The sequence below is a fragment of the Bactrocera oleae genome, chromosome 3, assembly GCF_042242935.1.
Source record: "Bactrocera oleae isolate idBacOlea1 chromosome 3, idBacOlea1, whole genome shotgun sequence".
Classification (NCBI taxonomy): Eukaryota; Metazoa; Arthropoda; class Insecta; order Diptera; family Tephritidae; genus Bactrocera; species Bactrocera oleae.
Window position 1 is genome coordinate 27,500,404 of NC_091537.1, and position 25,116 is coordinate 27,525,519.

The window sequence follows — 25,116 nt, forward strand, 5'->3', positions numbered from 1 at the left end:
TTGGCTTATTGTGAGTTTAAATGTACATACACGAAAAATTATATTTACTTTTATAACGCACTACTATTGCGGATAAGTATGAGTGCATATTTATATATTATTATAATTGTAATAAATAAAGTACTATATTGTAATATAGTTTTTCGTTTGCTAGTTATGCAAATACATTTTTTTATTAAATTAAACCATAGAAAATATTTTATATTATGAAAATCGGCGCTAAAAAATCTTGGTTTATAAATTTTTTTATTCAGCAATCGTTCGGATTTCAGAAATTTCTGATTTAATCCAATGCCATTCTCACGACAAATATATCTACTGAATCACAATGAACCTGATGTTAATTCAGCCAAGAACTATTAGCTGAAAATTATTTGGAGAATTTTCTTCGCCACTGTAACAACAACACAAATATTACGAGGGTTGTCTTTAATATAATATCTCGGGATTAGAGAACAAAAACAAATATTAATCTTTCCTGTTTTTTAAAATATTCTCTATTAAGATTTAAACACTTTGGCATTGGTTTGAATAAATTTAATTTCTGATTGAGATATCTACAAAAAATGCGTTTTGAAGGCAACAATCGCCTCTTCAGGTGCTGAAAAACGTTAACCTCTTGATATTAATCGACACAAAGCTTTTTTTGAGAGTTCGACAATTTGTGTGGGATTCGAAGTAAACAAATTTGTTTTCATTCAAATATAAGTTTGCGCACAGCAGAAAGGTAACGGCAAGAATCCCTGAAAATCTTTAAAGAATTCATAATTGATCATTTAACTTCATAAAAAAGCCCAGCCTAAACAGGGTATATTTACTTTCCTACGAAATTTGTAGAAGCAGGAGACCCTATTAAATGTATACGTATATACGGTATATATAATATAAATGATCATCGTGACGAGCTGAGTCGATTTATCTGTTTATACGTGAACTAGTCCCTCAGTTTTTGAGATATCGATATGCAATTTTGCACATGTCCTTTTCTCTCCAAGGAGCTGCTCATTTGTCGGAATCGATATAGGACCACTATAGCATATAGCTGCCATTCAATCTAAAAAATTGGAATCAAGTTCTTGTGGGGAAAGGCTTTTCACTGGAGGAGATGCTTTCACTAAGGCACTATATCGTATAGCTGCCATACAAACTCACCGATCAAAATCAAGTTCTTGTATCTTTTGTATTTGTGAAGGAAATTATAGCTTCGTTGCAACCGAAGTTAACGTTTTTCTCTAACTCTGCTCTAACTTTTCAAATAAAAATATGACTACTTGGGAACATATTCGGCAATTTTAAAAATGCGAAAAAATCATTAAAAAACGCACACATCTCTTAGCAAAAAACTATGAAAGCAAAAAAATGAAATTAGAAGTACATATATTAAAATCTCTTATTTTGGATTTTATTTCCATCAAACGAATGAAATTTACGAATCGCAGTTTTTTGCTCTTAATCACTTTACCCATCATAATCTCTTTTTTCAGATACCCAACCACTTACACATAATATCAAGGGAAATATTCAGTAAACACTACACAAACAAAATATATATCACTAAGCAATATATTATATTTAGAACTGTATGCCATAACTAAGATATGTGCAATGGGCATTATATGCCTATAAGTTCGCGCAAATGTTTATATATACATATGGATGTACATATGTGTGTTTGCAATAGGGTGTGTTGCAAGTGGCTATTTTCGCCTGCAACGCTTGTGTACACACCGCCTCGTTTTGTGGCTAAATTTAGTTGCAGAAATTATGAAGTGCAAAGTGCATTCATTGCCTGGTGGATAGGTGGGTGCTAATACAACGAAAACCAACGAAGGCAATATACTTGTACATTACTTATATATATATATACATATATAATACTATTTTATGTATATGTGCATATATTTTGTTAGAGTGTGCCAGATTGTGTTGGAATTTTCTCATTAACGGATGCCTGGGCGTATGAGCAACTGTCCAATTGGTCAGAAAAACACAACGCCTTCTGCAGATATCCCGAAACAGCACATTTTTATATATTCATATATGTACATACATACATTTATGTATGCAGTATGGGTGTGTGAAAATTTATTTTTAGAGCTAATCAATTCTGCACAATTGCTGCAGCTGCGTGGGTGCCACTTAATAGAGCTAATATAGAAGGGACCTTTAAATCCCCACGGCGATATACATTTTATTACATTTATATAAGTATTTACAAAAATAATTTTAGACGATTTTAATTTCGTTTTTGAGGTATAAGGAAAAAAAGGGGGAAAAAAAAAACGTTAACTTCAGATGCACCGAAGCTATAATACCCTTATAGCATGAAAAGGTATACAAATATTGTTATCCTGATTTTTATCGGTCAGTTTAATCAGTCACTTATCCTACCTGAACTATTTTTTCGGAAATTGTAGTAATGCCGTGTATAATAAATCTATGCCAAATTTCGTGAAGACATCTTGTCAAATAAAAAACTTTTCCATACAAAGACTTGAGTTGGATCAGTTAGTTCATAAGCAGCTAGATGCTATAGTTGCCCGATAGCGGTTCCGATAGATGAGCAGCTTCTTGGTGAGAAAAGGACGTATGCTAAATTTCAAGTCGGTATCTTAAAAACCGAAGGAGTATATACAGATCTGCTTAAATCGACTCAGCTTGTCATGCTAATCATTTATATCTATACTTTATAGGGTCTTCGACGTTTCCTTTTGGGTACTTTAAACAAACATTCCCTGTTCAGGATATAAAAAAAGAGATTGTTCGAAGTTCTTTGTTTCTGTTTTTTTTACGCAATATGTTTGCACAGGGTATAAAGGATTTATTCATCTAATGGTTTTTAGCAAAACCTACAATAAACGTTGAGGCGAAGTATACGGTGTGTTGACAAGAGGCCTGTAGTCGTTCATATAATTTTAACATAATGTATCATGTTACACATTATTAAATTATAATCAAATTTGAAATCTTCTTAATTTTATTTTAGTCCGCGTCAGCTAAAGTTTTGTTAAAAACATCTTCAAATGAGATATGTGTATGTGATATCAATTCGACCGAAAAGGCTAAATTTAATATATAATATTATAATTGAGTTAATGTGGAAAACGTCAACCAGAGCATCGAAATTGATGATATTAGGGATATGAGGTTTCGACCCAGGCGTAAACCAATTCAATTTATATTCAGTAGCAAGCCACATAATTTTCAAGAAAACTTATCAATTTAATTTCATTAAAATATCACACATAAGCGAAAAAAACGAATATCATTATATGTAGTATATGGGAGTTAAGGGTAGCATTGACCTACTTTTATCTATTTTTGCCAATACCACATACTATTAACATGCCACGAACTAATAAAATGCTTCCTGGGTTTCATTAAGGCGCCTCACATACCATCACCAATCTATATGGAGTAAAGACAATCGGATGTTCGAAAACTCGGTTATTAGTTATATAAGGGCTAAGTCAAGCTTTCATCTAGGATTTGCATTTTAATTATATATCTCACAAACTGACCGATATTTTCGGTAAAAAGTCAACTAAACGCACTGTAGTCCGATTTCCTCCATTTTTGAACTGTAACATATGATTGTGAGAATAGAGCAGGTCAGGAGATATGTGATTTCACCAAAAAGTGGGCGGTGCCACGCCTATTGTTCAATTTTGACATTTTGGATCCTATAAAGCCCTATTGTGCCATCCTGGATGTAAAATTTAATGTCTCTGACGCATTTAGTTCTTGATTTACCGCACTTTCAGTAATTTTTACAAAGTCGTATATACATTAAACGGGGACACATCCACTTTTTAAAGATTTTTAAAGATTCAATCTACAGGGAGGGACCTCCTTAATATGATTCGCTGTGCCAAATTTAGGTTCTGTGCCTTAATCTACCGCTTAGTTATGATATTTTATAAGTTTTCGATTAATAGCGTTTTATGGGCGTGGCAGTAGTCTGTTTACGCCCATCTACAAGCTCGCCATAATTTTTTTGCGAAGGAACATGTGAACACAGTTTTATTAAGATATCTTATTTTTTACTTAAGTTACAGTTTTCACGGACAGACTGACGAACGGACAGACTCGTCTCGTCATCCGGCTTATTTATATACATATAACCCTATGTCTACATATCTCGATTAGTTTTAGGTGATGCAAACAACCGTTAGGTGAACAAAACATATAGTAACATGAGTATAAAAATGTACTGATTTGTAGAACAATATTGTCCCTAAGTTGCTTGGGACATTTATTTTGGAAATTAACCCTGAAATAATATATTTAAGGATCAATCACCATTGGCAACTAGTACTTTATCGAAGTGAATATATCTCTCGAAAAACCGAAAGATCAATTCGATATTTATCAGATTTTCTAAAAAAGCAATTCGAATACTCGTACGTTGTCGTCAAAAACCCGACATCAAGCGAATGCGTTCGATATGTTGGGCATATGAACGGATGTGAAAGTATTTTCAGTTTCCTTCCTCATGAAAATGTGAATTAAGAGAAAAAGAGAAAGAACTTTATATGGGAATAATGAATAAATTATATGAGCATCGCAGTGTGAAAAATATGATAGGACGCCTAGCTTTATTTTTATGTAAGTAAATATTAAATTATATTTTCTTAAAGATATTTGCAATAGAAAACCTGAAATTGCCGACAATATTCAAGAGAGGAATCTATCTAGAACCCTTAACTGGTTCAATACATATATACCATGTATACACATAATCACAAAAACTTCCAGACAGCGATAAAAAAACTAGAGCAAAGTTAACATATTATTCGCCAACTCATTCACCGTTTTTTAACAGTGTTTATATCTTCTATCAATTTGCCATTTATAAATAAACAATACATAAAAATTTCGCTGATAAACGTAATTTGGAGATACAGATATACATATATAGTTACATATGCATGTGTTCGTATCTATGATAATTGAAAATGCAAAAGTAATTGCTCCACCAATACAATACATAACAACAATTGACGTTAAGGGTAATTGGGGTTTTTTTTTTACTAATTTTCTCCTTGTTTGTGTTATCGAAAGACGTCAGTTTTTCTTATCTGAATTGCATGTTAAAATATAATATTAGCTTTTCACTTTGTGACGCTGCGAAGAACGAATTTTGCGATTTTATTTTGTGTATTTTTTCTACGAATGGTAATCGGTATTTAACGGTGCAGAAAGTATTGCAAAATCGTTTGTTTCGGAATTTGTTTTCGGAAAACAAATAAATGAATGGATTTATTTGGAATGGACTATTTTAAGTTCACATATATTTTAGAATGCTGGCATATGCTGATGAAATTGACTTCCATCGTTAGTTAGGCTTTCTCTAGATTGGTTAAGGAAGCGAAGCGAACGAGAAGCGGTAAAAAAGTTAGCCGCTTGCGAACTTATATACAAGACGTAAAGATGAAGTGAGTATTTAGCTAAGTCTGTATGCCCGGTGGTGATGAAAGGAGTTCGAAAACTGCTGCAAAAGATTTAAAAATAAATTTTGAATTGTTCGAAATGATAAAGTCACAGTTAAGATCATTAATCAAAGATACAAAATTTAGAATACGAGATGGTGTAATTTTGTTAAAAAGATTTTGGGAAATAAAAAAGAGTTTGGGCTTTCCACCATATGTTGAGTAACTTATGTGTAATGTTTAAGGGATTTGGACCGACTATTAATGGAGCTTTTAGATTTATTAACTCTCTGCTTTCACTTTCAGTGAGAAAAAATAATAAAAAAGTTGTTTTCAATTAAGAAATTAGGATTATACCTAGGTATATAGTGTGCTTTGTTACAAAAAAAAAAAACATTTACCACTTTTTTAAACTAGAGCTGTTATGAAAAACTAAGTGTCAAACTTGAAATTGTTAGAGAAAAATGAAACTAAGACCGATGATCACCGCAAATACTTGGGTTGATCCTAATAAATGAATAGTGTGTTTTGGTACTCGAATTGAATAAAGAGATTGTCCTATTTGTGTCTGTTTAGTCCAGCTTTAAATATATATAATTTTTCAAAAACTATGCCCTACGTCTTTTTTGTATTTAAAAGACTGTTGGGATATTGTTCCAGAGTCAAAATTAGAGATGAATATTTATCGACTGTACACTACATATGTATATAGCTGCTATTTTGCTTTGAACCTAAAACCTATATAATCTTTTAGTTGTTATTATATCCAGGTCTAGATATCAGCGGCTTTTTTTCTCTTCCACTTCTGACATCCATCCCTACAGAATTTTTGGGCGAAGTTAGCGACAATAAAGAGGTAATCTTCGAGACTGCTAAAATGGTACTACAAAAATGGTATCGAACAGTTCAAAGATCACTAGAATTATATTATTGTCTTCAGTGTTTTTTAAGAACTTCATATAATTTTTTTGAGACTAAAATACTAAGGGCTATGGCCACTGTAGCGGGTATGCGTAAGTTCATTAATTTTTTTTTCATGATACCTTGTGACCAGAAAGTTTCCGGAAATTGCGAATAAAACGAAAAATGTTTAATCTTTATTAATATTTATTTTGTTGCTTTTAAAACATGCTCCTTCTGCCACACATGCCACCCCTTTTTCCAGTCATGCCTTGTAGCCGCTGTCCGGGATTGCCTTCAGTTCCCTCTGCGATTTTTTTTGCGGCCTCAATCGAGTCAAAACGGGTTCCACGGAGTGGTAAGATGAGTTTTGGAAACAAAGAAAAGTCGTATGGGGCCAAATCCAGTGAATACGGTGGCTGATCGATGGTATTGAACGCCTTTTTGGTTCTAAAATCGTTCACAGCAATCATCAAAATCAAACGAGCTGCTTCACGGCCGATTTCTAGATTACGTGCTATCTTGCTAACACTCGCATTATAATTTTCGAGCACGATTTCCTTCATGTTATTCCTGATGTTATCGTCAGTTGTTGACGTCGAAGGACGATCGAAACGAGGCATGTCTTCGATGGTTTCTCGACCATCCTTAAAGGCTTTGTACCATTGTTTGCGATAAAATAGATAACCCCATAAACCTTTTCTAACATTCGCAACGATTCCGCACACGAAATTTGGTTCGAAACAGAAAATTTGACGCAAATCCTTTTCCAATATTTTTTTCCACTGTAAAAATCGCAAAACACTACTAAGGTTGACTGATTTCAACAGCTGCTGCAAACAAACTGGTTGACAAATCGCATTTTTGGCATAGTATATAAGGACAGTGCTACCACCTTAACAAAGAAAACGTGCTGAAAAATATCAGCGCGGGCAGTTTAAATGACAATTTCCGGAAACTTTGTGGTCACAATGTATAATAATTCATTCACAGATCTAATGAAACAGTTATCAAGTTTGAACCTCAAACAGATAAAATATTATTTCTATATACTATCGCAACCTGTTGCTACAGAGTATAATAGTTTTGTTCACCTAACGTTTGTTTGTATCACCTAAAACTAATTGAGTTAGATATAGGGATATGTATATATGAATGATCAAAATGAAGAGATGAGTTGAAATCCGGGTGACTGTCTGTCCGTCCGTCCGTATGTACAAGCTGTAACTTGAGTAAAAATTGAGATATCTTTATGAAACTTGGTACAGTTGTTTCTTGGTACAGTAAGACGGCTGGTGTTGCAAATGGTAGTAATCGCACCACTGCCACGCCCACAAAACGCCATTAATCAAAAACAAATAAATTGCCATAACTAAGCACCACAATAAGATACAAGACTGTTATTTGGCATACAGGATCACATTAGGAAGGGGCATACGCAGTTTACATTTTTTTTTAAGGGAACGTGGTACCGCCCCCTAATAGGTTTAATGTGCATATCTCCTAAATAATAAAAAAAATTCACTGAAAACGATCGTTTTTAATACCTGTATCGACAGTGTGAAAATCGAATCGGATCAATATTTCCTTTAATATAAAATAACCAACAGGTGTCAACACCTGAAGTAATTTCCCGGGGCTTGATCCTTGTAAGTTGCGAGAGTATAAAATGTTCGGTTACACCCGAACTTAGAACTTCCTTACTTGTGAGGTTAATTTTGCTGATGATAGTAAATAAATCGTGTGATGCCTCTTGCGATCGTATGTTTATACGCGCCGCGGCGAAACATTCAGCATCCATAATTGCTGTACAGAAACAAAAAGAAAAAACTTTGTTAATTTGCATAAGAATACCCATAGAAGTACGCAGGGAAATTCGAAAATATTGATTCCTTCAAAAATTATAGGTATTTGAACAGAATTAGTCAATAATTTCGTAATGAACTAGCCATAAAAAAGCTCTGAATCAATCGAAATTTTCCTATGTAATTCTATGCAAAATCCAATTTATAATTTCAAAATTTGAAGTCGATCGGATAAAAATTGTCAATATATGTCTCGCCAATTGGAAAAAAGTAGTTTTGAGAAAAACACGCTTAAATTTTAACATATACATACAAGGTACAATTCAAAAGTTCCAGGACTTTTTAAACAACGCGGCTTCTAGTGGGGCCATCTGTCTGAAATTGTTATCCCTCAATTGTGTATTCTTCAGTGTTGTCGTATAAAATTCATATAACAGCTGACTTGTATAACAGCTGAGATATCACGCTACATGTGACATTACATTTGTAGTGTCGGTCGGAAAATGAGCATCGAACAAAGAGCTAACATTAAGTTTTGTTTTAAAATTAGTAAAACTTTTACTAAAACTCATCAAATGATGAAACAAGTTTATGGTGATGATTGTCTATCCCGTAGCCGTATTCACGAGTGGTTTAAACGTTTTCAAGAGGGACGGGAGGACTTGGAAGACGACGAACGTTCGGGCCGGCCAAAAGATGTTGTGAACGAAAAAAACACGGAAATTGTGCGTGAATTCATTAAAAAAGAGCCGAAATCATCGCTTATATAATAAATTTTTGAAAAAAAGACAAATATTCGTTTTTTAAAAAAGTCCTGAAACTTTTGAATTGCTCGTATAGCTGAGCAGGAGGTGGACTTACTAAGTACATACGCTTAGAGTAGTTAGAAATATTTTTCCTCGCTACAAATTAACTTGAAATTTATTTATAATAATTATAAATAATTTTTAGTTCTACAGTGGCCATGCCCCTTATGCTGAATATACTGAAGAAATCTTACAATAAATCTTTTAAAGAAAAATAAACGAAATTGTAAAAATATTTTCGGTTTTCTATATCAATGCCGATTTCCCCATTGAACTTCGGTTCACTCAACTGTTTCGAACAAACATGCTCTTCTTTTTACAGTTGAACGTACTGTAAAGGTCAATACGCCTGCATGCAAAATGCCTTCCTCGCTCCACAAGTTTGTTCGCACACACACATACACAGAAAAATACATGCTTAATAGTATGTGTATAAATGTAGCTGTGATGAGCATGTAGACCTTGCTTGGCAATACGAAATTGTTAATGCCTGCCACTTTTATTCTACCATTGCTGTGTTGTTGGTACAATTTGATGTACGCATGCAAATGAACTACTGGGTGGCATTCAACCCCGTGGAATATGTTGCATACAGCACATGGCCAACTTGCTTGAAACTTCGAAAAAGTGAATGTCAGTGCTACGCAGCGCAGCGCAGCGGATCTCTCATCCTCATTTGTTTACTCATTCTTGTTACATCCGTTGGCAAGCGTTATGTACGAGCGCGTGCGCGGCCATGACCTGAATTCGTAAATGATCTTGAAATGAGTTGGCTGACAGACGAAAATCATAAAAACAAGTAAGGAAGGGCTAAGTTCGGATGTAACCGAACATTTTATACTCTCGCAAAGTCAAATGGTATACTCGTTTGAGATTTCTTTGTGTATTGACTGATATTTTCGGTAGAAGGTCAACTATAGGCACTGGGGTCCACATATTTAGTACTTAGGGGTTTGAACAGTTTTGGTTCGATTTAGACAATTTTTGGCCGCAAGGTGGCATACTTTAATTGCATTATTCACGCAAAGTTTTACGCCGATATAATCATTGTTGCTTGATTTGCATAGTGGAAAGTGAAAGAATCAAGTGGTATTTAAAATGGTGTCATATGGAAAATAGGCGTGGTTGTAATCCGATTTCGCCCATTTTCGCACTATGACATAGAAACATGAAAAGAACGTTACGCACCGAATTTGGTTGAAATCGGTTAAGCAGATCTCAAGATATGGGTTTTCACCTAAAAGTGGGCTGTGCCACGCCCACTGTCTAATTTTGAACGCGGTTCCTATAAAGTCATCTTATACCATCTCAGAGATAAAATTTAATGTCTCTGGCGTGTTTAGTGCTTGATTTATCGCGCTTTTAGTAGTTTTTAACAGTACCGTTATATGGGGAGTGGGCGGAGTTGCCACCCGATTTCAACTATTTTCACACCGTCAATAGAAGTGCTAAAAACATTTGTTTCCAGTGAATTTTGTTATTATAGCATTGGCGGTTTAAGAGATATGCACATTAAACCTATTAGAGGCGGGACCACGCCCACTTTTTAAAAAGAAATTTTAACTGCAGATGCCCCTCCCTAATGTGATCCTGTGTACCAAATAACAGCCTTGTATTTTATTGCGGAGCTTAGTTATGGCAATTTATTTGTTTTTGATTAATGGCGTTTTGTGGGCGTGGCAGTGGTCCGATTACCCATCTGCAATACCAACCGTCTCACAATACCAAGAAACATGTCTACCAAGTTTCATAAAGATACCTAAATTTTTACTCAAGTTAGAGCTTGCACAGACGGACGGACGGACGGACGGACAGACAGTGACCCGGATTTCAACTCGTCTCTTTATCCTGATCATTTATATATATATAACCCTATATCTAACTCGATTAGTTTTAGGTGATACAAACAACCGTTAGGTGAACAAAACTATTATACTCTGTAGCAACAGGTTGCGAGAGTATAATAAATCAACTCCATATGTATACATAACCCAAGTAAATAAGTATATACAAGTATAAATAAGTGAGAAATAACTTATTAATGAAAAAGACACCATGTGACCCAGTCGCGACGGCGTCGAATTCCGTGTGAGGTGAACTTTAATAAGCGACAGCTTATGTTTACAACAGTAAAGGTAAGTCTGTTGTACAATAAAAATAACAATATGAAACTCAAAATGAATGTGAGAAGCGAATATCCGCTGTAGTAGTTTCCTTGTGCCGGGCTATTCACCGCGCTCAAGTAGCGAGCAGAGTCAAAAATGCATACGAACGACAGTTTATAAAAAACAAACCGTTTTTGAAGTTTTACACGACACACGAACACACAAATCAGCACTTACGGATTAGGGATGTTGGCCGGAGAACAAACGCGCTTCCAGCGCTCTTATTACGTTCCAGCTACGAGCATGTCAGTCGCCTGTCATGTGCAAGAAAAATTTTCAATCTTAATAAAGAAAACAACAAAACACATAGATATACTTCTTGTTGATAACTGTTCGGCTGTGCGTTCTGATAGGAGATATAACGAACTACATATAAGCGCAACAACAACGAAAATCAATATATGTGTGGTAGTTTGGTTAATTTGTGGACGAATTGCACCTTTTTTCGGCATTAAACTATAGTATTATATATCTAATATTATACGTTCAGTAAATTTTACTAAGGTATCTTCCTTATTTGCCAATATATGAGGTATAACGTCAGGCGGGAGTTCGAAAATCTTTCTATTAGGTTAGTGGAATTATGAAGGGGAATGTTGATCCGATGTAACGCATTGACACACAAACATATTTTTATCAAAAAAGAATTCTCTTCAAATTTCTCTAATATCAATATCTTACAGATTGACCGATATTTTCTTTAAAATGTTCGCTGTAGGAACTGGAGTCCACATATTCGGCTTGATTAGTTTTACTTAAAATTTTTGGTAATAAGATGGCGCACCTCAAATGCACTATTCGTACAAAGTTTTAGCCTGATACATTCATTGGTACTTGATTTTCATACTGGAAAGAAAAAGAATCAGAAGGAACTTAAAATTCTTTTATATGGGATGTAGTCCGATTTCACCCATTCTCGAACTGAAACATAAGAATGTCAAGATAATATTACATACACAATATCGATATCGGTTGAGTAGGTCCTGAGATATGGGTTTTCGCCGAAATGTGGGCGGTGCCACGTCTATCGTAAAATTTTCACCCCAGCTCCTATATAGTGTTCTTGTGTCATCCTAGGTGTAATACTTAATGTCTTAGACGTATTTAGTTATTGACTTATCATAATTTTAGTAGTTTTTAACAGAACCGTTAAATTGGGAGTGGGCGATCACCTGATTTCATACATTTTTACAGTGCCGATAGGATTGCTTACGTGTTTCGTTTTGAGCGAATTTGGTTTTTGTACCTTAAGTGGTTCAGAAGATATGTACATTAAACCTCTTAGAGGGCCGGGCCACATCGTCTTGCTACTGGGATACCCTGTGCTAAATTACAGTTTTATATCTTAATTTAGTACTTAGTTATAACACTTTATATATTTTCGTCATCACTTCTTTGCCAAGGAACACGTGTACCAAGTTTCATCAGGATTTCTCAAATTTTACTCAAGTTGTCGCTTGCATTCAGATTTTAACTTGCCTCGTCATCCGGATCAATTATATATATGTATATACAAGTATATAATTAACTCTATATCTGCAAAAAACCGTAAGGTGCTCAAAACTATTATACTCTGAAGCAACATGTTGCAATAGTATAAAAAAAAAACGTTAATTTCCGCAAAGCGATAATACACATCACAAATACAAATATATGAGAACTTAATTTTGATAGGTCAGTTTGTATGTCAACTATATGCTATAGTGGTCCGATATCGGCCGTTCCGACAAATGAACAGCTTTTTGGAGAGAAATGGACGTGTGCAAAATCTCAGATCGATATCTCAAAAACTGAGAGACTAATTCACGCCTGTACAGACAAACGGACAGATATGCGGCCATGGCTAAATTGACTCAGCTGGGGATAAAGTTAGTAATTTACTCTTAACGCTCTTCAGTCATGACTACGCATTAGTTTACACCTCCATCACCTTCATGCTCAAAAGTGATCGAATTAGGCTACGAATTGCTGCTCTATCAACCAACTTTTTTCGTATCTGCCTCATGGAACTTCTATTTGTTTCCAACCTTTCCTAACAATATAATTTTGATTATTTTTTTACTACTGCTTGCTTAAAGACACACTGTGCACCGCAATTACCGAACTACCGTTATGCAAACTTGGTACATTTGTTGAAGCTCGCAATTTTCATCTTGTAACATGTTGCTACAGAGGATAACAGTTTTGTTCACCTAACGGTTGTTTGTTACACATAAATCCAATCGAGATAGGTATATAGTTATGTATATATATTCACATATAAATTATCAGGATAGCGAGACAAGTGGAAATCCGGGTGTCTGTCAGTTCGTCCATCCGTCTGTGCAACCGATATACTTGTATATGTACACGAGATCCCTGGAAAAATTAGGAGGCCAGAATTGCAGATGGGCGTAATCAGACTACAGCCACACCCACAAAACGCCATTAAACCAAAACTTATAATGTGCCTTAACTAACATTAAATTAAGAACTGTAGTTTGGTGCAGGGGATCGCAGTAGCGAGGGGCATTTGTAGGCTGAGAACTATAATAAGTGTTGAGGGCACCGCCCCTAAATAAATTAATGTACATATATTTCCAACCACTATGGCTAAATTACCCAAACTTCTTGAGAATAAGTTCTTTCCTATATATACTTTTTAAGGACCCAGACACCATATACTTATATATATAATTATTTTCGAAGTTCCGATTGACTCTAAGCCGCATCTATCGCTCTGGAAATCTTAATGAAACTCAGACAGTATTGGCTTCTAATACAATTTTTCCTTTTTGCCTAAAATTTATCAAATCTGGGTAATACTTCTTTTAGTTTAATATAAAGTGTTGCTAACACCTAAAGGTATTTCCCCGGCTTTGATCCTCGCAAGTTGCGAGAGTGTTGCGAGAGTATAAAATATTCGTTTACACCCGAACTTAAGTAGAATGTTCGGCTACCTTCGACCGTAGCCCTTCTTTACTTGTTGTATTACTGTATTTGTTTTTATGGACACGCGTATTTGCTGAAAATTGACTGTCAATTGTTTATCGAAATTCGCATAAACAAGCCGGCGCACCATTGATAAGGTCAACTAGTCTAGAATTCCGTCAAGGCAAATGGCCAAGAAGAAGCATAATATCAGACTTGCCGAGTCATTGTCTCTACGACAGACGGATTTGTAATCCGTTTGGACGTTTGTGCATAGCGACACACCCACAAGGGTGTTTCTATGTATTTACGCATATGGCGGTGAACAATAAGCCCACATCCTTGTAAACGCGCTGTGCACGAGAATATTGTGTGATCGGCATCGGATATTTTTGAGTGATTACCATTTGTCATTAATTCATAAAACAATTACTTCAAAGTATAGAATAATTACTTTAAAGTACATTATAATTACATATATAAAAGCATTCCTGTTTTTCGCAAATATGAAAAAACATGTAAAATTATGTAATCCCATTTTTGATCTTACCGTTTTCCTTGCACCAGGATTCAAACGCGGAACCTTTGGCACTAGCAGCAACAAACTTTCCGCTGTGCCAAAGGCCTCGATATTCTCGGTTGTCTTTTATTCAAATACTAGTGAATTAGTTGATGTCTCTCTGTGCGTTTTTGAGATATTATATTGTAAATTTTTCCGCTGGCGCACATTTCATTTTACGTTGAAGAAGGCTATTTATAAATGCCGAACAATGCAAAATCTCAAGCCTTTACGCCAATAGAAATAACAAGAATAACAAAACTCAGCAAGACAGCGGTCAAATTGCTGGCGCATAACTCTAGCAAATTGTTCTGCCTATATCTGCTTAATATCTGCCATGCCTTAGGCAATTTCTTTGATTTTCTTTGCACCTAAGATTTTATTAAACATGTGTAGAAGCTAAGTGGTATACATGGTTGTATGTACATAAGTATATATATTTAGTCGAGTATTTAGTATTTTTAGTTTTGTTAAATATTTACTTGCGATTTTATATATTCATCAAATATACACTCTTTATGTTCCTGCGGATAAATATATTTTTCGCTAATACAATGAACTTTCTAAAGAAGTTTTGTTGAATAGGTGGCAAACATATGCATATAGGGAAAAGAAAGTGATAGCGAATACTCATTTGGTCGTGAGTTTGTAATAAGATTGTAACAAGACCCATTATAGAATTTTCATAAAGGGGCTCTTGAAACGGTCTCAACACTATATAAAAAAGAAAGTGTGAGTTGGTTTGAGAGATCCTGTACCAGACAAGCGAGCCACTTTACGCACAACCTGTTTCCCGAAAAGCATGCTCAATAAATTTGTTGCAAAATAGATAAAAAGTGTATAATTTATTGTCAATTAGTAGTCGAAATGATGACAAATATACTCTAGGTATATTGAATTACATTATTAGAGCGAACGAGAAATCTAAAGCATACCTATAATTAGACTGGGTACAACACATAAAATATTTATAATAAGAATGTCTAAAGAACGGAATGTTATGATGGCTTACTTTCATCATCCAGCTCTACTGAACTTCAAGCTGTTATGTAGATGATCTCTCTCTTGTTAACCGGTGTGAGAGCCATATATGTTTCTCTGCTCGCTTCTACTCTCTCATTTTAAGCGAACATACTCTCTTGTATAAAATTCAACTGGATAACTTTGTTATTGTTTTCATATGAAAATATGTTTGATAATATATATATATATTTATGTATATTTTTATCAGTACTTGTTGGATATAACTTTTCAAATATCCAATTTAAAACACAATACAACTCTGACGACGTGGATCTAGTCACGTCACGCTTAAACAGCTGGCCTAATATTGAATACAATGTGTCTCCAATGGAGGAAGTGTTGCTCTGCATGCATGCTAACCCAGCAGAAAAGAGGACTAAAGCAAAAAACAATAATTATATTAATTGATCATACATATGTATGAGAGGTGTGTTATTAAATATGCTATTTTGAGAATACGAGTGACTCTACAAGAGTAAGATTGATCATTCATATGGTCGTATTTATGTAGATATATGCTAAGCGGGACTTATGTGTATCCATATATTTCAAATTAATGACTCATGGAATAAAACATGTACTAAATCAATTTGTATATTTTTGTATGTATATATTACAATAAACTTTTGACTCAGAGGGGTGTAATACATACATATAAACATATCTACGTATATATGAGAGTTTATTTGCTAAGCTTCAAGTTTGCAGAACTGGTTTGCATGCTGGTAGGTTAATGAGACTGGTTTATTTGCGCATCGACGCAGGGAATTAATGACATCGACCCTCCTCCTCAGACAGAACAATGGACTTATTTTTCTACAAAATTTATTCTAAAACGTACTTGCTTGAGATAATTTAAATATAATATTATATAAAGCTACACCCTAAATTATATATTACTGTATACATATATATGTATGTATATACATATGTACTTAACACAAATTCTGACTTAATAAATACATTAAAGATAAATCTAATTAGAAATTCTTTAATTCGTATATATGTACATGTGGATGTTCTAAAAAACATATATAATATAAGCATACATACAAATGTATTTAAGTGCGTCGATCATGTAACCTTGACGTAGTAAGTACTTTAGAATTAAAGAGTCCGCTCGAATAAAAGCAAATAAGTAGCGAAGAATGTTCTTATATATGTATCCATATAAAAGCTTAATTGACTCAAATTTTCCATGAGCATAAGCGTGTTTACATAATTGTATATTCATTACATTATAAAACAAATATATTTGAAAATTTTGAATGAAATTTCGATTGAGAATGAGTTTTTTTAAATAAAACCAAAGTAAAGGTCAAAAAATAAAACTTTCAAATCAAAACAAAGAAAAACGTTAACTTCGGTTGCACCGAAGCTATAATAGCCTTCATAAAAACAAAACTTTGCTGTATAAGTTTTCTCTATAGGACTCATGGTTTTGTCGGAAATAGAGATAAACCGTTTTGACTCAGAAAAATTTACCCACGCCCATCCTCTTCTTTTGTGCGATCTCAGGTCGAACGTAAATTACACTGATAAAAAAGTAAGAAGCAATTTGACGTCACTGATTTCAAAGCTACCCTTAGTTTCTTTCTAGCAGCTCTAGTTTTAGTTATACAAGTACTACTTGAAATATCGTTACTCGGCTTACTTAAATTAAATTTAAGGGCAAAATTCCTAAATTTCATAAATAAACCGCTATGTCTACAATAAGAAGAACATGTTTAAATGATCCCAATAGTTTTTGTGTTGTTTGGGGTGACAATATGTTTAGAAAATGCCGTTTAAATGCCTCTGATTCTACAACAAGGAGGATATACCAAATACCCCTGTTTCATATAATTTTGTGACAGCCGAGCCAAGACAGAACACTGGACGATAAAAGTTTGGCCTTTGATGGCCACAGAAAAAATTATAAATGACCAATATTTAGTGATTGTATGACAGATAAGGAGGAATCTACATCGATTGATGTTTCTACTCATGCAAGAAAATCACATAAAAAAAAGTTTTTTCATTTTATGTAAGAGCAACATATTTTTTAATTCTAAAATTTTAGTATTTTTGGCAAAAATTTTAATATTCATATTTTGAAGGCTAGAAAAAAACTGACAACATATTTGGAATCAGTGTGGCAAAATCATATAAAATTGGGTAAGAAACTTCATAAAACAAAACTACTGTTTCCCAGTGTTATTATACTATTGCAACATGTTGCTACAGAGTATAATAGTTTGGTTCAGCTAACGGTTGTTTGTATCACTTAAAACTAATTGAGTTAGATATAGGGTTATACCTATATTGAATGTATATAAATGATCAGGATGATATGATGAATTGAAATCTGAATGACTGTCTGTCTGTCCGTCCGTTCAAGTGATAACTTGAGAAAAAACTTGAGATATCTTAATGAAACTTGGTACACATATTCCTTGGCAAAAAAGGTAGGGCGAGTTCGTAGATGGCCGTAATCGGCCATCACCCACAAAACGCCATTAGTCGAAAATCTATAAATTGCCATAGGTAAGTCACAAATTAAGATACAAAGATGTAATTTCGTACACCGAATCGCACTAATGAGGGGTCGTGTGAAAATGTTTGAAAGGTGAAATTGGGTGATAACCTTGCTTACTTCCCATATAAAGGTTTAATTATATACTACTAAAACTGTGATAAATCAATCGCTAAGTGCGTCGGAGACATTAAATTTTACATCCAGGATAGCACAATAGGGCTTTATAGGAATATTTTGCGCTCGGCTCATTTTGAGCGTCCACTCTGCAGGCACCCTCATACTCAACATACATTGAACTATGCATATTGATGACAGAGTCTTTTAAAGAGGATAACTTAATTCTTAAGTACTTAATACCCACATATATTTTTGTATATGCACAGCTTGTGATATCGGCTTTTGTTTAATTATTATTATATGTATTACCTTCCCAGTTGTGGATGTTGTCAATGGCTCTGTCATTCATCTTATTGACTTGGTCATCAGTGTGTGTAGTTGTTGGCGCAAAATTTTGATGCGAATTTGCCACATTCAGTGTCATTATGCGTTCAATACCCTTTATTGTGGCATCATGAGCCCAACTGCTGTATATATTTACACCAGCTTTTCGCTATAGAGGAGATCGGTGCGATAGGTTGATGAATGAGCGAATGCGTTGGATGAGTCAGTGCATCAACAAGTGTTCGAGCCAGTGCAATAGAGAGTCAGTAGATAAGCTTGCGGCTGATTGGTTACCGTATTATAGTCACGTACATATATATGTACAGCCTTACGTTCATACATACATGTGTACATACAAGCATGTATGTATGTAGTGAGTTTAGGTAATTCTGTTGAAAAATGCTTTTATCTGTGTCGTTTTATGACCGCAAATTGGTGAACGACCTTGCCGCCTCCGCCGCTGCCAGCGAACGAAAGTGATCTTTTTCGGGTTTTGAGTAAATGTTTTCAGTATTTTCGTTTTTATATTTTTTGAATAAGCTTTGTTTTTATTTTTGAACTTTGCTGCCACAATTCATTGGCACATTGCACCAGTTATTTCGTATCGGCCACTTTACTTTGATCGCTTTATTGATATAAGTATCTATCTACGTTTCTCAGCTCAGCTGCGTCATTTATGTATGTTTGTAAATTTCTATGTAGATAAACATATATTTTGCAGTATTTTTGGTTTTTGACTGAATTTTTTTATTTGGTGCGCCAATCTGAGTTCTTGGGCGTTCTGCGACAGCTGTGTGCACGCCTTCGCCGAGTGAGCAATCACCTACTTATGCCAACCAGATGTAACAGGCACACATACACACATACATGTATATATATAAGCATGTTTATAGATAAATACATACACATACATATTTACGTACGAATTTCACGCTTGTTTCAAATATGTTTAGGGCCATTAGCTTTTATTTTTAAATTTTTGGTGGGTTTTATTAGGTAAATACTTGTCTATCTAATTAATTTATTTTTGTTTACTGATTCAAGTCTACAATTGCAATGCTTGTCTACATACACACATATATGAAAGTGTTTTTGTTTGTTTTGTATACCCAGTAAAAATTTTTATTTCTATCGCAGGTAGTGGATAATATTAATGCATTTTTTTATTTAAGCTTCGCTTCCGAATACTGTGAAGAGTTTTTTGGGTTTCGCTCGTCTTTGAACATTGTGGGGTCTTTTTTTGTAAGTCAAAAGAATGTCCGCTCAGTTAAATAGGGTATTTTAACTGGTCTAGATACCTTTCAAAATGTACAACATTGCCAATTTATTCCGGTAGTAAGGAAAATACAGTCGGATTTCTCTATTTTAAGCTTTAAGGGGTAGTCAGAATTTTCAAAACTACGATTTTACATTTTATTAAATAATAATATGTATCTTAAAAATATTTTCTGAAAATTTCGGGTAAAACTTCAATGCGTTTTTCTCAAAGCCATGTTTTTTGAAGTGGTAACCGTTGTAGACCGAAAATCGCCCGGTACATTTCAACGAAATTTATTTTTGGATACCTGAAAAACTAGTGCTTGATCGAAATACATGTTGTTTGTTACTTTCGATTTTTTGTAAACAATTCACTGTTGGTTTATTCCGTAAATCTGCAAAATATTTAATTTTTTAAAAACAAAAGCTTTGATCAGGCACTAGTTTATCTACTAAGAAAAAACCCTGAGTAGGGTATATTAAGTTTGCCTAAAATTTTTACCAGAAGAAAACGTCGAAGACTTTATAAAATGTATATATTTTATAAAAGATTAATGTTACGAGCCGAGTCGATTTAGCGAGTTTTTAAGATACCGCTCTGAGATTTTGCACACGTCCCTATTCGCTCCAATAAGCTGCTAGTTGTCGAAACTGTCGACATCGGACCACTATGTATATAGCTGCCATAGAAACTGAAAAATTGGAATCAAGTTCTTGGATGGGTTATTATCTAAAGTATTACTACAATATCTGAATAAATTTTTTAGATGACTATAGTCAAAGCTGCCATACAAACCGAACCCAAGCTCTTGTGTGGAAACTTTTTTATTTGTGTATGGTATTCTAGTTTTATTGCAACCGAAGTTAACGTTGTTTCTTTTTTTCTTTTTAAAATTTGTGTCAAGTCAAGCTGAAACCTTATTTACTGATACTATGTGCTTACTTTTATAAAATAAAATAATATTGGTAAAAAAAGTAATCTGAAATTGTAATTTTTTCATGTCTCGGACTTTACCTAACGCCTTAAACACATATTTCAATATATAAAAAAAGTGTATGTTGACTTTAAGATACAAATGGCGGGCACTCAATAGAAATACCTTTTTGACAAGGGGGCATCTACGTCGACGCGTGATTGGAGCACCTTTTTAGAAATACTTATTTGTTTCCGAAAAAATTTAAATTGTTTATTAATTATTAATTGTTTGTCTTATTTATTGCTTTTATTTAAATTGTTTCAGTTAGAGGTATGTAAATCTTGCATTTTTTATCCCTTTTCATTGCAGCTTTTGTTTTCAAAAATAATTTTTTTATTTATTTTCAGGATTTTGGAAGTCAACTTGAAAAAGCGGAGAAATTAGGATTTTACTTATGACAAAATTTGTCGAAAATAAATTGGCTTGGTCCAATTTAACTAGCCGAGTGTTGTACAGTGTACTGTTATGTATAATTAAACATAAATTAGAGGTGAATAGAGGTGTGCTGTATCTCCTCAATATTTTATATACATACTTCATTTATCATCTTTTTACTAAATACTTGAATACGTTAAATTTTTTTCTTCTTTTGGTGCCTTATTTACCATTTTTTTGTATTAATTATTTTTTTTATGAAATAATAATAATTTCTCAATAAACAAAGCAAGATTAAAGTTAGTTAGTTGATTTAGATGCAAGAGAGTTTGTGGTTACCTTATTTTAGGCAGATTTTACTATTTTAAAGGTATCAACAAAAAAGTACACATTATTTTATTTTATATTTTATTATTAAATAGTTTTAAAAGTTCATAGATTCTTAGCGTGAATAACGAAAAAAAATTACTAATAACAATTATTATAAATGTATATGAATAATAGAATTATTTATGATAATAATATAATTTCATACCAACATATTGCCGGAGCTGGTTGAGAGGCAATTTGGAATATATGAAATGCTAACTGTCAGGGGTATTGTGGAATCTAAGACAGATATGCGTAGTTGTCAGAATTGCAAACCTGATTTCGAATGGTGTTACCGAATCTGATTGGACTTGCGTCTTTTCGAACATATGCAAAACCAATATTCGAATCAGCTGTTTACTAATGTGACAAAATTTGTAAATGAATAAATTAAGAAGCGTTTTATAAATTTGAAATGCTGAATGAAGTCTACTAAATTTTACAATGATCTCCGCTATTTTAGCTTTTAATATTTCATTTGAAGAAAAAAGCAACAAAACAAGTAAGGAAGGGCTAAGTTCGGATGTAACCGAACATTTTATACTCTCGCAAAGTCAAATGGTATACTCGTTTGAGATTTCTTTGTGTATTGACTGATATTTACGGTAGAAAGTCAACTATAGGCACTGGGGTCCACATATTTAGTACTTAGGGGTTTGAACAGTTTTGGTTCGATTTAGACAATTTTTGGCCGCAAGGTGGCATACTTTAATTGCATTATTCACGCAAAGTTTTACGCCGATATAATCATTGTTGCTTGATTTGCATAGTGGAAAGTGAAAGAATCAAGTGGTATTTAAAATGGTGTCATATGGAAAATAGGCGTGGTTGTAATCCGATTTCGCCCATTTTCGCACTATGACATAGAAACATGAAAAGAACGTTACGCACCGAATTTGGTTGAAATCGGTTAAGCAGATCTCAAGATATGGGTTTTCACCTAAAAGTGGGCTGTGCCACGCCCACTGTCTAATTTTGAACGCGGTTCCTATAAAGTCATCTTATACCATCTCAGAGATAAAATTTAATGTCTCTGGCGTGTTTAGTGCTTGATTTATCGCGCTTTTAGTAGTTTTTAACAGTACCGTTATATGGGGAGTGGGCGGAGTTGCCACCCGATTTCAACTATTTTCACACCGTCAATAGAAGTGCTAAAAACATTTGCTTCTAGTGAATTTTGTTATTATAGCATTAGCGGTTTAGGAGATATGCACATTAAACCTATTAGAGGCGGGACCACGCCCACTTAAAAAAGAAATTTTAACTGCAGATGCCCCTCCCTAATGTGATCCTGTGTACCAAATAACAGCCTTGTATTTTATTGCGGAGCTTAGTTATGGCAATTTATTTGTTTTTGATTAATGGCGTTTTGTGGGCGTGGCAGTGGTCCGATTACCCATCTGCAATACCAACCGTCTCACAATACCAAGAAACATGTCTACCAAGTTTCATAAAGATACCTAAATTTTTACTCAAGTTAGAGCTTGCACAGACGGACGGACGGACGGACGGACAGACAGTGACCCGGATTTCAACTCGTCTCTTTATCCTGATCATTTATATATATATAACCCTATATCTAACTCGATTAGTTTTAGGTGATACAAACAACCGTTAGGTGAACAAAACTATTATACTCTGTAGCAACAGGTTGCGAGAGTATAAAAATAAAAGGAATATATTATATTAAAAGATCACAGTAATCCACTTGATGCAGCAGGGGAGCCGCAAGTGAAAATTGGCTTGCATTTACTTGTATGTTTGTATACATGCTTACTTTACAAATTTATATCACATTATCGATGTTTGTTACGTTTTGTAAATTCTCTTAAAATATCTTGATTTTTTCATAAACACGATAATTATGACGTTTTTTGTTTTATTCTTATGTTTTCCCCTATAGAAATAACGATAAATTAAATCGTAACAATAATATAAATTATTTTCTTAACTTACATTTCAAATTTTGTTGCTGATAAAAAAACCGATAAAATTGTTTTCCGTGACACCCAAAAACCGAAACAAGTTATGTTTCGAACGTCAAATCAATAATATCTGAATTCATGACACCTACTACATTTTTTATCGGCTTGAATGCTGATAATATTATATATAATGATATTAATCGTACATATATGCTTATATCATACTAAATTAGATAAACAAGCATCTGCACATACTCATAAGATTCTAAAAACCACGTTGGACATAAAGTGGTAAACAAAGCGCAAACTCACTTTCGGAAAAATACTACGCAGAGGCTTGTCAAGCAACGATGAAGGTGGGCATGTGGTTTAATAAAAAACTTGCAAACACACCGACGAAGCCATGCATAAACGTAAGCTAAATAAAACCGGAAGAAAACGAAGTGGGGTTTGAACTTTGGAGCAATGTCACTACGCAAATCGGCGGAAATCACTCGCTCAGCAAGTGATTCAAGTGTGATTCCTGCCTGGTCAATGCAGACAATTAATGCATGAACATTCATATCAATACTTGTAAATATTAACACATATGCAAACATAAATATGTATGCTGTATATAGCGCAAGCTCGTAATCGAGTCAAAAATAATAAAAAAATTGTGATAATAAACACTGGAGCGTCAATTTCAACCACACTCGTGGACCACAAGCGAAGCGTGCCCTGGTGGCAAGCAAAAAGGCCAATTTGAACTGAATTTTAATTTTAATAATTTCATCTAAAAATACCATAGAGTTTATAAACTTTGCCTTCAGCAAATGGCTGAATGAAACGAGTTTACGCCGGATTTTTTGTGTAATTTTGATCACACACACACATATACAAAATAACTAGGTGTAAGCACCTTTGTGACTCAGCTCTGTGGTGTGGTGACTCATTGCGGGCGGTGCCTTCTTCGTAGCATAAATAGAAAAACTCATTAAATAAATGCAGGTATTAGTCTAATATGATAATAAATCTCTGGTTGATAATGCGTCACTGTTTTTCACAGTTACGTCATGAAGCATGCGAGAGTTCACACACTCCTGTCCTGGTGTTGCATTTCAACGAGCACTTCGAATGTTGCTGAGTCATTCCATTTACTTAAAATTGCGAAATTTAGATTGGAGTTGATAACGCGCTACAAAAATGTACCATTCGAACAACATATGCATGTACAAATGTAATTTCAGGAATTTACTGTATACATACATATGTATAAGATTAACAAATATTGTGAAACTGATTGACACTATTAAAACTCAGTGCAAAAATTTAGTTAGTTGTTAAAATGTAAAGATACATCTCATTTGATATCCGCATTGCAATATTATATCAATTTACTTGAATGAAATTTTCGAAAATAAAAATTTCTCAAAAATCACCCATCCACCGAAATTCCATTTAATTTGGCTTAGTTTGAGATATTTTCCAGTTTTAACCCATATGAATTGATGCTGAACTTTAATTTTTCAAACAACTGGCAACCCTTTTGAAAAGTATCAGCGCCTGCTATTACACTTAAATCTGTTTGATTTCAAAGATTTTCCAAATCCCTCTGAGTTGATACCCATAAAATAATATAATATTTAAACAAATTGCTTGAATTAAAAATTTC

At 34.0% G+C, this 25,116-nt stretch overlaps 1 long non-coding RNA gene across 1 annotated transcript in view; it reads left to right on the top strand.

Moving 5' to 3' along the window:
* The window catches only part of LOC138855956 (uncharacterized), a 37,231-nt gene extending 12,349 nt beyond the window's left edge, over window positions 1-24,882 (top strand). Inside the window, exons 2-3 of the long non-coding RNA XR_011395093.1 lie at window positions 23,696-24,452; window positions 24,511-24,882. This is a non-coding gene — a long non-coding RNA (uncharacterized lncRNA). The remainder of the gene's footprint in view (window positions 1-23,695; window positions 24,453-24,510) is intronic.
* Window positions 24,883-25,116: the final 234 nt, after the last annotated feature.